Genomic DNA, 16,404 nt, shown 5'->3' on the forward strand with positions numbered 1-16,404 from the left:
TTACTATGTATCTTGTACATAATTTTATTAATAAAAGGCATTTCCACTTTTCTATTTACATAATATATTTATGTGTAATAGAAAAGGTCCATTGATATTTTGTTAGAAATATTATTCTTAAGTTGTTAAGAATATGAGTGACAATATTTCTAGCACAAAGTATCATAAATAGGTTCACAATCGAGGATACTTCATAATAAGGACATGACTTATCCAGAAAGATTGTATTCATGTTTGTTCCCAAGTTATTTATATGAGATATAAATAAGATGGAATGGTGAGTCTCATGCCATATAACAAACATGATAGGCACTTATAAATGATAAGTAGGCCGAACCAGTGACACTTATGACAAGCACATGGAGTTTACTCTTGTCAATGTGTTGTCATAAATCATATCAGTGCATATAATCTTTAGACCTGAGATTGCACAGTTATCTTGTATATAGGTAGTTTGAGTTTGATACTGCTTTCATACTTGTACTATGTATGGGTATATGGGCATGTGTTGGCTCCTGCTAGTTATATATGGAGGTAGGTGTTGATCAAGATGGAATCTGTTCCTCTAAGTAAATAGAGATAAAATCCTATGTTCATTTAATTGTTCTTGATGTTTCAAGTTCTGGCCAGACAGATAGATTTATTCGTAAAAGAGTTTCGATGAGAAAATCTTTTAATCAAGAACTGGAATTAAAAGAGAACATAATATTCATAGCAAATGGAGTTTGACATAAACCATGACTCAGCTTGAGTTGGGATTTTGTAATGAGAGATTCTAGTGCATGGTAACATATGATTATAGGTTCATTTAAGGTAAATCTTATTACTAATTGGGTGGCCATGGCATGCTATGCTAGGTGTTAACCATGGTCTATGAGGTTCATAAAATGATTTAGAGAAATCATTATGGTAAGAAAGAGTTCTAATGATATTAAGAGTTGATATCATGTCTCATTGTCAATTAGTGATGAGCCTAGTAAGTCACACACATACACAAGTTATCACCTATTTAAATATGATTTAATTAATTAATTAAAGAGTTTAATTGATTAATTAAATAGGTTTGGTTTGCAATTAGATTGCAAAGTCCCTAGCATGACTTGAAACCAAATCTAGATTATTGGATGTATAATATAAGTTAAATTTATATTAAAGTGTTTAAATATGAATTTAATTAATGAGAAATTAATTAATAGAGATTAATTAATTAATTTATATTTGATATAAATTAATTAGAAGAAGAAAATAATTATTTTGGGTTAAGAACTCAAAATTAAGACACAGGGGCATTTTGGTCATTTTGCAGTGTGACACGTGGCATCATGAGATGGTGACACATGGCATAACACATAAGCTTGCCAAATGTTTTTTTTAATCATGTAAGATGATTAAAATCAAGATTAAATATAGGTTTGACACTTGGCACAATGTGATTGGGTCACTTAAACCTAGAGCTAATCAAAAGGTGACATGTGGCTAGGGTTTAATGTGTTAACCTAGCTATTTAAGTGTTGTTATGAGAAAATAAAACACAACCAGCAGCCACACTCCTTTGTCATGCCACTTTGAGGGTTTTTATCTCTTCTTCTTCATCTCTTATCAATTCAAAGAGATTAGCCATCAATCTCTTGAATTAAGAACACTAGGAATTGTTTCTAGTGTCCTGTTTACATCTCTAATCTCTTAAAAGGCATAACTTGAATTTCTAATTAATAGAAAAAGGCTTTAGAAGCTGTTCAAGGGCTGCCATAGGTGTTATTGGTGTGGACAAGCTAGAGGGACAACATCTGGTGTCCTGAAGACGAATCTCAAAGGCGCAGACACGCTGCAGTGCATCAAGAGGTTAGTGTAATCGTTCTTGATTTAATCTAGGGTTCTAAAATTAATCTGATTAATTTTAAAATCTTAAATGGCAAATACAGATCCAAAAACATATTAAAAGAGTTTTAATATGTTGTTTATCATTGAAATCAAATAGATAAAAATAAATCTTGCATGATGCATGTGACCCTAGGTGAAAATTTTTGAATTCAATGGTATAAACTTGTGTTTTTCACGCTTCCATTCCTTCAATTGATATCAGAGCCACTATATTTGCCATTTAGATTGATGTTTATATGATTTAATTGTGTGTTTGATCATGAGATCAAGAGTTTATTGCTGGTTGCAAAGTCAAAGTGGCGGCACAAATGATGAACACCATGGTGTGCATGGTTGATGCATCACAATGGTGTGCAAAGGTAAATGGATGGTGAATGTGTAATTGTTGTATGATTTAAGATCCATTTTTTGTCTAATTAAATTGTTTAATTAGAATTTTTATCACACAATTAAATTATGATTCAAATCAGAATTTTAAAAATTGTTTGAATGTGATTCAAATCTGAATTTTAAAAGTTGTTTGAATGTGATTCAAATCTGAATTTTTAAAGTTGTTTGAATCATATTTAAATCTGATTTTTTAAAATTGATTGAATAAAATTCAGATCTGATTTTTTAAAAAATATTTGAATGTGATTCAAATCTGATATTTTAAAAAATGTTTGAATGTGATTCAAATCTGAATTTTTAAAGTTGTTTGAATGTGATTCAAATCTGAATTTTTAAATTTGTTTGAATGAGATTCAAATCTGAATTTTTAAATTTATTTGAATCATATTCAAATCTGAATTTTTAAGTTGAATATGAGATATTCAATTTAATTTAAGTATGTATGTTTTATTTAATTGTTAAATAGTGATATGCATGATGGATGATCATGGACTATAAAAGACCAATGTGATTGGATTTATTTCTTTTATGTTTCTTTGGGATTGTAAATTAATTAATTTATTTTAATTTATTTTGGGCATGTATTATTAAGTTTGTAATAATTTTTGGGTTGTAATTTCATTTATTTAAGTTCTTGTAAATTCGTCTTAGTATGCCAAGGATTACTATGTAATATTGGATTGCAAGAAGTTCAAGGAGGTCAAGAGCATTGGTGGGACCAGTGGGAGGAATTCAAGATCAAGTGTTGATTATGTACTCTTTCAGCAACTCTTGTAAAATGAATGAATGAAATGCACCTAGGAATGCCCTGATTCAATTCTTGGTGGCTCAATTGAATCCCTTAGAAAGTCCATGATCATACCATATTTACTGCTTATCCATGAATGCATGAGATGTATGGGAATGTATGCAATTATATGATATATGCATGCTAAATGGATAATGTGCAAAGTGAGACCTTAATAGTAAATAGAATGACCATAAAATCTTCCAAACAAATGATTAAGTTGGAAATGCTATAATTAAAGTAATTATAACATAGGCCCTCCATTGGGGCAATTATTTTAAGAAATTTTAAATAGTTGCATAAGATGCAATTTATTTAAGAGATTTTCTTAAGAATAATTATTAAGCATGAGATGTTGTAAATATGTAAATGGTTTAGTGGCCAATATTGGATGTACCTGAGGACATTAAAATTATTTGCATAATTACTGGCTCAATGGGATCAACTTAACTAATGCAAGATAAGTCAATAATGGATGTTCCTGAGATTTTGAGCATTAGGGGCTAGGTAAATGATTGAACCTCACATGAGATGTGATGGGCAAAGAGTTGCTCACTTATAGTTTATTGTAATTCCAATAATGGATGTACCTGAGGATGATCAATAGAATTATAAGAATTCAATCACCCACTAGAAATCCATCCAACTAGGATTTCTGTTTTCTACTTTGGAAGTGTAGGATTCGCTAAGTTAGTGGGAGGACCAATTTGATTAAAAGACCGTAATCATTTTGGTTAATTACATGATACGTTTACTAATTAATCTGGTTATTTTCTGCAGTTAATTTTCTGATAAAAATGAGCACAAAACAACCACCACCATCCAATATCCTTGCAAGCATACTTGATCACAATAGGTTGACAGGACCTAATCTGTCTGATTGGCTAAGAAATTTGAAACTTGTCCTGAACCTTGAACATATAGGATATGTTCTAGATTCAAATGTTCCTAGTCCCTTACCTCCAGAGGCCACACAAGAGGAACATTAAACTTTGGACAAGTGGAAGGAGCATGATATGAGAGCTAAGTGTTACATGCTTGCTTCCATGAGTAATGAGTTACAGAAGCAACATGAGAACATGCAGAGTGCGAGTGAGATTCTCCTTCACCTACAAGAGTTGTATGGTGAGCACAGCAGGAATGCTAGGTATGAGATATCTAGACAGCTATTCCGTATGAGGATGTCTGAGGGACAGAATGTTGGGGATCATGTCCACAAGATGATTCGGATGATTCAGCAGTTGGAAAATCTTGACTTTAACATGGATTTCCAACTACAGACGGATTTGATCCTTCAGTCCCTTCCTGAGTCTTTTGGGAATTTTGTGACAAATTTCCATATGACTAGACAGGAATGCACCTTAGCTGGTTTACTCAACATGCTGGTTATTGCCCAAAAGAATATGCTAGGAAATAAAGGAAAAGAGGTAGCTTTGGTTGCATCTTCTTCTACTGGAAAGTCCAATAAGAAGAAGGGCAATAAGAAAAAGAAACCTTAGATTCCTGGTCCTTCTAAGAAAATAGCTAAACAGAAAAGGAAGACTAAAGCTGATGAAGGCAAAGGAAAGTGTTTCCACTGCCAACAGGAAAGTGTTTCCATTGCCAATAGGAAAGTGTTTCCATTGCCAGTAAGAAAGTGTTTCCACTGGCCAGAGTATAGCAATCTAAATGAATGCAATGCCGTGGTGAAAACCAACTCAAGTTCAAAATATATTTGGCACTTAAGGTTATGTCATGTTGCAGAAGATAGGATTACAAAATTGGAGAAAATGGGGATTCTATCCTTATTGGACTCTGAGCCTACTCCAACTTGTGAATCTTGCCTTCAAGGCAAAATGACTAGATCACCCTTTGTTGGACAAGGGCTAAGAGCTGAAAATATTTTGGAATTAATACATAGTGATGTATGTGGTCCGTTTAAAGAAATGGCTAGAGGGGGCTTTCATTATTTTATTACCTTTATTGATGATAAATCAAGGTTTGGGTATTTATATTTGATGAAATACAAACATGAATCTTTTGAAAAGTTCAAAGAATTTAAATCTGAAGTAGAAAATCAAACAGGAAAGAGTATTAAAGCTCTTCGATCAGATCGTGGAGGTGAATATTTGAGTACTGAATTTGATGAATACTTGAGAGAGCATGGCATTGTTTCTCACCGACTCTCCAGAACGCCACAACTAAATGGTGTATCTGAAAGGAGAAATCGTACCCTATTGGATATGGTACGTAGTATGATGAGCTATACTGATATGCCAATCTTCTTTTGGGGATTTGCATTAGAATCAACTTTGTATATTCTGAATAGGATTCCATCAAAATCAGTTTCTTCCACACCTTATGAGATATGGCATGGAAGAAAACCAAGTCTTAAGCATGTTAAGATTTGGGTTTGTCCACTTATATCAAAAAGTCAACACCGATAAATTGGAGACCAGATCGTAAAAGGTCGATTTGTTGGATATCCAAAAGATAGTTTTGGATATTATTTTTATTTGCCTACTTCAAAAAGGTTGTGATAAGTAGAGATGCCACATTTCTTGAATAACAGTTTGTTCAAGAAGGAGGCAAAGGAAGGCAAATAGAGTTAGAATTGGAGAATTCGACCAACCAATGCATCGATGGATATAAATCCATCTAGTCAACCTATACCCATTGATGAAACATCTATATTTGTTCCTCGTAGAACAACTGTGGTATCTCACCCACTGTGAGATATGGTTTTCTTCATGAAGAAGAACAAGAGTTGTCTACTCATGAAGAAGTAGATCATGGAGATGATCCACTTACCTATGAAGAAGCTATATCGATATAGACTCTTCAAAATGGATTGATGCTATGAAATCCGAGATTAATTCCATGTATAAGAATCAAGTTTGGGATCTTGTTGACCCACCGAAGGTATTGTACCTATAGGGAACAAATGGGTTTTCAAGAAGAAAATTGGTTACGATGGAAAGGTAGAGACCTATAAGGCAAGGCTAGTAGCGAAGGGTTTCGCCAAAGGCAAGGAATAGACTATGAGGAGACTTTCTACTGTTGCCATGCTTAAATCAATTAGGATTTTATTAGCAATAGCTGCATACTATGATTATGAGATTTGGCGATGGATGTCAAAATGACTTTTCTCAATGGATACATTGAAGAAAACATTTTCATGGAACAACCTAGGGGATTTGAATCCCAAGATGGTTCCAAGGTATGCAAGCTAAAGCGATCCATTTATGGGTTGAAACAAGCTTCGAGGAGTTGGAACATCCGTTTTGATGAAGCCATTAAATCCTTTGATTTTATCAAAAATGAGGATGAGCCATGTGTATATAAGAAGGTTAGTGACACGCTTATCACTTTCCTTGTCTTATATGTGGATGACATCTCGTTGATGGGTAATGACACGGTATGTTGACGACTATAAAGGTATGGTTGTCAAATACATTCTCCATGAAAGACTTAGGGAGGCAACCTATATTCTTGGGATTCGCATCTATAGAGATAGAGCGAAAAGAATAATTGGTTTATCTCAAAGTCTATACTTGGAAAAGGTGTTAAAGAGGTTTAACATGCTTGATTCCAAGAGAGGATTGTTACGAGTGAGACATGGTATCCATCTTTCTAAAGAGATGTCTCCAAAGACACCTGAAGAAAGAGATAAGATGGCCAGATTCCATGTGCTTCGCTATTGGAAGTTTAATGTATGCAATGTTGTGTACTAGGCCTGATATCGCATATGTCGTTAGTTTGACTAGCAGTATCAATCCAATCCAGTTTGGAACATCGATAGTCACAAGAATATTCTTAAGTACTTGAGAAGAACTAAGGATTTATTCTTGATTTATGGAGGTGGAGACTTGCAATTGGATGGTTATACTGATTCTGATTTCCAATCAGATATCGATGATAGAAAGTCTACCTCTGGATATGTGTTCATTTGTAATGGAGGTGCGATCGCTGGAAGAGTTCCAAACAGAGCACGCATCGCAGATTCCACTACGAGGTCGAGTATATTCTCGCATCGATGTCGCAAAGGAAGTCGCTTTGGATTAAAAGTTTGTGACAGAACTTACATGAGTTCCTTCCATTGAGTCGCTAGCCCACTACACTGTGATAATAATGGAGCAGTCATACAGGCTAAGGAACTAAGGTCTCACCCAAAATCCAAACACATAGAAAGGCACTACCATATTATCAGGGATATAGTTGGACAAGGCGATATAGCCATGCAGAAAATATAACATCAGCTAAAAACCAGTTGATCCATTCACTAAGCCTTTGTCACAAGCTCAGTTAGACTGACATCTTGAGAAGATGGGTCTAAGATATTGTAATGAATGGCTCTAGTGGTAGTGGGAGATTGTTAGTAGTATGCCCTAGAGCATATCATTTAGTATGTATCTTGTACATAATTTTATTAATAAAAGTCATTTCCACTTTTCCGTTTACATAATATATTTATGTGTAATAGAAAAGGTCCATTGATATTTTGTTAGAAATATTATTCTTAAGTTGTTAAGAATATGAGTGACAATATTTCTAGCACAAAGTATCATAAATAGGTTCACAATCGAGGATACTTCATAATAAGGACATGACTTATCCAGAAAGATTGTATTCATGTTTGTTCCCAAGTTATTTATATGAGATATAAATAAGATGGAATGGTGAGTCTCATGCCATATAACAAACATGATAGGCACTTATAAATGATAAGTAGGCCGAACCAGTGACACTTATGACAAGCACATGGAGTTTACTCTTGTCAATGTGTTGTCATAAATCATATCAGTGCATATAATCTTTAGACCTGAGATAGCACAGTTATCTTGTATATAGGTAGTTTGAGTTTGATACTGCTTTCATACTTGTACTATGTATGGGTATATGGGCATGTGTTGGCTCCTGCTAGTTATATATGGAGGTAGGTGTTGATCAAGATGGAATCTGTTCCTCTAAGTAAATAGAGATAAAATCCTATGTTCATTTAATTGTTCTTGATGTTTCAAGTTCCTGGCCAGGACAGATAGATTTATTCAGAAAAGAGTTTCTGATGAGAAAAATCTTTTTAATAAAGAACTGGAATTAAAAGAGAACATAATATTCATAGCAAATGGAGTTTGACATAAACCATGACTCCAGCTTGAGTTGGGATTTTGTAATGAGAGATTCTAGTGCATGGTAACATATGATTATAGGTTCATTTAAGGTAAATCTTATTACTAATTGGGTGGCCATGGCATGCTATGCTAGGTGTTAACCATGGTCTATGAGGTTCATAAAATGATTTAGAGAAATCATTTATGGTAAGAAAGAGTTCTAATGATATTAAGAGTTGATATCATGTCTCATTGTCAATTAGTGATGAGCCTAGTAAGTCACACACATACACAAGTTATCACCTATTTAAATATAATTTAATTAATTAATTAAAGAGTTTAATTGATTAATTAAATATGTTTGGTTTGCAATTAGATTGCAAAGTCCCTAGCATGACTTGAAACCAAATCTAGATTATTGGATATATAATATAAGTTAAATTTATATTAAAGTGTTTAAATATGAATTTAATTAATGAGAAATTAATTAATAGAGATTAATTAATTAATTTATATTTGATATAAATTAATTAGAAGAAGAAAATAATTATTTTGGGTTAAGAACTCAAAATTAAAACACAGGGGCATTTTGGTCATTTTGCAGTGTGACACGTGGCATCATGAGATGGTGACACATGGCATAACACATAAGCTTGCCAAATGTTTTTTTTAATCATGTAAGATGATTAAAATCAAGATTAAATATAGGTTTGACACTTGGCACAATGTGATTGGGTCACTTAAACCTAGAGCTAATCAAAAGGTGACATGTGGCTAGGGTTTAATGTGTTAACCTAGCTATTTAAGTGTTGTTATGAGAAAATAAAACACAACCAGCAGCCACACTCCTTTGTCATGCCACTTTGAGGGTTTTTATCTCTTCTTCTTCATCTCTTATCAATTCAAAGAGATTAGCCATCAATCTCTTGAATTAAGAACACTAGGAATTGTTTCTAGTGTCCTGTTTACATCTCTAATCTCTTAAAAGGTAGAACTTGAATTTCTAATTAATAGAAAAAGGCTTTAGAAGCTGTTCAAGGGCTGCCATAGGTGTTCTTGGTGTGGACAAGCTAGAGGGACAACATCTGGTGTCCTGAAGACGAATCTCAAAGGCGCAGACACGCTGCAGTGCATCAAGAGGTTAGTGTAATCGTTCTTGATTTAATCTAGGGTTCTAAAATTAATCTGATTAATTTTAAAATCTTAAATGGCAAATACAGATCCAAAAACATATTAAAAGAGTTCTAATATGTTGTTTATCATTGAAATCAAATAGATAAAAATAAATCTTGCATGATGCATGTGACCCTAGGTGAAAATTTTTGAATTCAATGGTATAAACTTGTGTTTTTCACGCTTCCGTTCCTTCAACTTGGACTATGTTATAGAGCTATAAGAGCATGTTTTAATTGTGGAGGGACTGGTCGTTATGGATCATTTACCACGTCAGAAGGATCAGCCCAAGTTTCTACCCCAAAAAGTTCACCAGCAGTTGGTAGAGGCAGAGGCAGAGGTAAGAGTAGTACACCTGGAAGTCAGAGTACTGTGAATCAACCAGGACAAGGTGATGCTCCAGTGAGAGTATATACTATGTGACAGAGGGACGTGGATGAGACTTCTGACATGGTTGCTGGTATTTTCTCGATTCTTAACTAAAATATGTATATGTGTAAAAAAAAATTTTGATATGTTAGTGACTAGTCTTTTTAAAATTAATTTTGGAAGAGTTTGTCAAGTGAAAAGTATTTGCTAGCATACAAGAATTTGTAAAGTTAATTAGTAAGCCTAATTAGGTAAGGCAAGAGAACCTAAAAGTCAGTTATAGTAATATAGCTACCTTAGATGCGGGTAAAGGTATTACTGCTTATAGGTGTCAGTGGGTACCATAATCAAAATAAGTTTAAGATATTAGTGGATTCGAAAGAAATAAGATATAGGGAAGTTTGATCTATTGGGATGTATCATAGTAACTATGCAATATTCTTGATGTTTGTACTGTAAGCTACAGATTACAGTACTGACTTGGGATTTATTGTGTAGAGCTACGTACTACCCAATAGTACACAAGGATAAGAATAGTGCAAATGACATCTGTTTTGGTATAGTTATGATAAGATAAAGTTTTCTCATTGGAAAGGAGTTTGAAAATCCTAACCTGGGATTTAAAACTCTAAAGTTAGAATATTGAAAGGTTATAGTTCAGTACAAAAGAAAGTAATGACTACACATCAGTGCAAAATAAGCTATAGAATATCGATAAAAAAAAAAAGAAACAAATAGAACAGTAAGAAATGAGAGAAACAATAGATGAGGAATTGCCACCAGGGCAAACAACCTACTTAAGACGCGTAACGATATCCCGAACTATTTTATCAAAAAGGAAATAAGTTAAACAAAAGCAAACAAGATAGTGCAAAATAGCACATGGGCCTTGGTCATAAATGGAGACGGTAAGATAATGGTTATGGACCTATGGCTAAGAAAGAGATAAGTAGTTCATATATGACCAACAGGGTCATTTAAAAAAAAAAAAGAGACTACAAAGGAAAATAATTGCTAAAACAACAGCAAGAAAAGACTAAAATATTCTAAACTAAACTAAAGGTTGCATCAAATGATCAAGAAATTTGATAAGAAAAGAGTAAAATTGAGTTCTCACCCATAGGATCGTACGAGATCCTAGAAAGAGTGGATCAACTAGCGCACAGATTTGCTTACCTTTAAAATTGAAATGAATTTGAATATAACTTATGACAGAAGCTCATAAGAAACTTGGCACACGAGGTAAGCAATCGATGAGTAAATAGTATTGGCTAAAGTGCAACGGACCATTATTTCGATTATGAAACTAGGCAGAAATGTAAGAAAAATATGAGAAAACAACATGGATGACTATTTGAGAATAGATAGTGGACACAATTTCGAGGATGAAATTATTTAAGGGGGGGAGAATTGTAACACTCCTATTTGTATAACCTGGTATATTTCACTATTCCGGTGACCGGTATTGGTCCGGATAATTAAAAGGATTAGAACCACACTTAAGACATCTAGATAAGCCCTGAACACAAATAATTAGTAATTATCAATTGGTTAAGTATAAATAAGAAAAACAGAATATAAAAGGTTAAATGAGCCGGGAGTCACACTGATGGGTGACCTTCGCGGAAAGTGACTGCGAGGTCAGTCTAAACTCAAATTTCGAATCGTAAAATGTGATGCCGCTGTCCTTAGGACTATTGCGAACACAGTGGAAAAGAGAAAATCATGAAAAAGAATTGTTAAGCCGGTCAAATAATTAGGTCAGGGATCCAAAAGAAAAATTGAATTATTTACAAACCGGGTCGAAACGGCGAGGGGCAATTTGGTCAATTGACCCCTAGAGCTGACTCCTGACCTAACTATCAAATAAAATCGGAGAAAAAAAAATTTTGGAATCGAGAATTAAATTAAAGAACTAATAAAAAAATAAATAAAAATAGAAAAAGAGAATAAAAGATTAATGACATCATCATAATGATGCCAAAATGAGGTCACAATTAATTATACTTTAATTAATTTAATTGACTAAGTCAATGTTGGGATAAATATACATAAAAATAATTAATTAAAAGAAAAAAAGCCATTTTGGTCTTCTTCTCAAACATGTACTGCCTCACTCTCTTCTCTCTCTCATCTCTTCCATTAATCCCACCATGAAAGCTTATTTTAAAGCTTTCTAAACCAAAAATTTAGCCATAGAAATTGTAAGTTCCATAATTAAACTTTGTTTGGGCAACTAGAAAAGAAGATTAAAGGAGAAAAAAAGGAAGAAAAAATTGAAGGAAGTGAAGATTGGAAAGCTACACCAAGGTTAGTAAGCTAAAATTGAATTTCTAGTTGAATTAATTATGTTTATAGTTGGATAAACCTAGAAATATACTTAAAATGAAAAGAAAACATCTTTGGAGGACCAAAGGAAAATTCGGCCAGCTTAAGCAGGGATGTGATTTGCATAAGTTTGATTGAATTAAATATGTTAGAAAGCTTGAATGAGTTGAGAAATGGTGTTTGTATGTTTGAAACTAATTAAATGTAACAAATCAAGTGAGTTAGGGTTTTGGAACCTAGGGTTTTAGAAGACAAAAATTGAAGAATTGGTCAAATGGTATGTTTGACCTTGTTTGATTTGAAAAATGGTCATATGTGACCAATTGTGGTATGTTGGAAGTATTAAAATTAGGTTTAAATTCAGATTGCTTAGGAACATTCTGAAGGCAGCAGGACCAAGGTCCATTTCAGGGACCAAAATTGAAAATTTACCAACTCAATTGGTGTGAGGCCAATTGGGAATGAAACTAGACACAAAATGGCACATTTTTCATTTAGGAATCATGCCCATGCCTAAAAAGTGACCATAGCATAGTGAACAAATTGACTAAATTCGGACTTAGGTATTCTGCCCTATACAAAATGATCAAATGAATAGTATTTATTCATTTTGCCATATCTTGGGCTAGGGAGGTCCAAATGTCCTGAAATTTTACCAGTAGAAATATGAGATATAGACCTAAAACTTTCATGAAGAACACAAACTAAAATTATTCCCTTAACCAAGTCATTTGGCCACCCAAATTTGTTGACCTAAAACTACCAGAACCTAGAAATTTGCCCAGAAAATCTGGGTTAGACTAATCCGGCCAGTCATGTTCAAATGGCTATAACTTGAGCTACAAAACTCTAAATGGGGTGATTCAAAAAGGAGAATAAAGTTAAGATGATAGGGAACAATTTTTATGAAGAAAACTTAGCCATATTCTAATAGCAACCTAACCAATGGAACAGTACAAAATAGGTCACCAAAACTGAAAATTTGAAAGTTTGCCAAAAAGACTTAAGTTTTGAGAAAATGACCAAAACCAATAAGCTTGGTAATCAAAATGTGGTATGTGAGTATAGTTAGATTTCCCATACCTATTAAGCATAAGAAAGTCAATATTTTGACTTGAATAGTACCATAAATAGTAACATCAACATGAAAATTTTCAAGAATGTAAGTTTAAGCATATTGGGCCTAGAATTGGACATATATGAATTAATTATTGGAATTATTGTGAGGCAAAGATACTGAGACACTATAAATTTCGTGTTTCAGCTGAAAAAGACCCGTAAGGTCTAAGAGACTAAGTCAAGGCCTAGAGGCAACTCACGTCAGGTTTGTGCACAAAAATTTTTAAATTATAGTTTTCACAATGAAAATTGATTTGTTATACATTGTGAATGTGTTTTATTTATTATGAATTTCGAGAATGTTGTGTTGCCTATTTTACAATAGAAATTTGGAATGAAAATTATTTATTGATTTGTATGAAATATTTGAACAATATGGTTTTGAATTTGGTTATGGCCTTGGAAATTTTATTTGAGAATTTGTGTGTTGCCTACTTTAGAAATGGAGATTTGAAATGAAGTTTGTTTAATTATTGTATCAATTATAATTGAACATCATAGTTTTAAATTGTTTTGATTCACACTTGGCATGTTAGTCCCTCATATTATTCCTCCTCCACTTGTGGGGTTGAGTTTGATATTTGATCACTTTCCTCTCTCTCTGGCTTCCCAGTCTGAGGGGCGAGTTTGGATGAGTACTCATTAGCTAGCTAGCCAGAGAGGAGGACAGTTGAAGAATTTTTGTACGGGTATTTGTTAATACCTTTGTCATTATTTTGATGTAAATGGTTTAGTGTCATATGTATTAAGGTAGATTGAGCGGTTGTACAGTCAATGTATAATAATATTATTTTTGAGATTTTGCATTTGTAAATTAACTTATGAATGTAAATTAAATATTTAAAATGCAATGTGCATGAGATTATGAAATGTTTTGAGATATCAATTCTTGATTTGAAATTTGGATTTTGAATTGAAGTGTTGTTATTGCTGTTGAGTTGAAGTTTAGTGGTTGCAAGTGGGGTTGAAATTAATTATTTGGAAGTATTTTTCACAGGTTTTGAAGAACTGTTTTTCCCAAATATAGACGGCACTCTGTCGAAATTTTTATAAAATTTACAGAAAAATAAAATGGGACAAAAATCTTAACTAGTTTTCAAACTTCAATTAAATGTTTTTAATTCCTACTAAAATGCTCACCACTTCCAAAATATAAGAAAATGGTTTTAAAATCCCTTGTAGTATATTTAATGGGTTACCGGTAGGCGAAGTACGGTAAATTATTAGATGTACTACGGGATCATGTTACATCTTACTGAGGAGTAGGGTGTGACACTTCATGTCCACATAGGTATTAGGAACATACTTCTGTCTAAACTCCCTCAGAAAATCTCCCCAAGTTAGAACTGGAGGCTCTACTAGACTGTGGGGAATGGTTTTCCACCATTTATACACATCCCCTTGCAATAAAGAAACTAAATACTCGAACTTCAGATCATCTGTGCAATGCAATTTCTTGAATACCCTCTCCATTCTCTCTAGCCATTATTCTGCTTCTAATGGATCTACTGTACCCTTGAACTCTTTTGCCCCATATTTCATTAACTTTTCATACTATCTGGCTAGGGGTGGTAGTTGCACTGGAGGTACTTGTGCTGGAGCTTGGACTGGTATATTGTTAGCCATTTGTTGAAATAGTGCAGCCATCTGCTGAGTTAACTGAGCAGGAAACTGCATGGGTGGGACTGGTGCAGTTGACCCACTGGCATTCTGAGGAGCTGGAGCCTCCTCTTGTACCTCAACTACTACCGATTGTTTGACTGTGTGATCCTCCTCTTTCATAACAAATCACAAGGAATCTTACTTCCTGAACAACTAACACAAGGAGATTTTCCTCCATTAGTCCATATTCATGATGTAATAGACTATATGTATCAGTTAATGACAATTGAACAGTTGTACTTATCAAAATATTTCAAATATGCAATTCAAAACTTGTATGAAAACCAAAGCTCTGATACCACTAAAACATATAACACCTAATCCCTTTATAAGGTATAATATGTTCTCGTAGTATACCTAATGAATTATTGAACTACACCTATCAATAATCCATTGAATATACTACAAGAGATTTTAAAAGGATCATAGCATTTTATTTCATTTTTATTTTGCGGAAAAACTGCATGGTGATTGTTGGAACTTTGGCAAAACCCAACATTTATAACCTATTAAAATTATAAAATAAATCAAGTAAAAGATTTTCTTTAATCATTTTAAGATTTCTTTAAAATATTGCCAAGTACTCATTACATGAATGTCTAATGCATCCCTAAGTTAGCTTTACAATTTCAATGAGTTTTGGTTTTCTAGACAACTTAGCACCTTGATCTTTGAATCCAATTTTTACCTAGTTCCCATCATAATTTGATGAGGTGTTCTTCATGAAAATTGTTCCTCTAGGTCTCAGCTTTATTTTCCTTTTTAAATCACCTAATTTAGAGTTTTGTAGCTCTAGTTATGATCAAATTACTAATTACTATTCACGTGGACAAATTCTACAGATTTTAGGGTTTCCAGAATTTACCCAATTTGGATCTAACATTCGACCCTTTTATGCCCAGAATTAGGATTAGGTCCCTAAAATAATGTTTTAGGTCTTTATCTTAGGTTTTCAAATCATTTTGAATCACTTCAATTAAACTTGAATTCATCATCAATTAAATTAAAACACATCAAACCCTAAGTTTTCCATGGCCGGTCGAAAATCTAGCTTAGATTTCATACATGATTCTTCAATTTCTTAGGTTAATTACCTCATAAATAACTCTAATCCCATGCATACACAATTAATTTAGCTAGAATAATCACTTACCTCAATAGTAACTTTTTCCAATCTTCAATTTTTCTTCCAAATCTCTTGTTCTTCTTGCTTCAATCCCTCAATCAAAGATTTCTTTGATGTTTTTTACTAATTAGATAGAAAACCCATGAAAGGAAAATGGGGAATCAAGATTGAGAAGGGGTGTTAAGGGTAGAAGTGAAGAAAGGAAAGAAAGAGAGAGAGTGTTGGGGGGGGGGGGGGGGGAAGAGAAGGGTGGCCGGCCAAATTAGGCAAAGGAGAGGGTTTTATTTTCCTTTTCATATTTGTCCCTAATTTTTAAATTATTTAATTCATAATTTTTAATGATGTCATGCTTATGTCATAATTGTAATTAAAATTTTAAGTTTTCATTTCTTTTATTTCCTTTATACATTTTTATTTGAATTTTTTCTCAAATATTACTTCATAATTCAATTTATTAATTTCATTTAATTTAATTGACA

Source organism: Hevea brasiliensis, chromosome 9 (assembly GCF_030052815.1).
Source record: "Hevea brasiliensis isolate MT/VB/25A 57/8 chromosome 9, ASM3005281v1, whole genome shotgun sequence".
In the NCBI taxonomy this organism is placed as follows: Eukaryota; Viridiplantae; Streptophyta; class Magnoliopsida; order Malpighiales; family Euphorbiaceae; genus Hevea; species Hevea brasiliensis.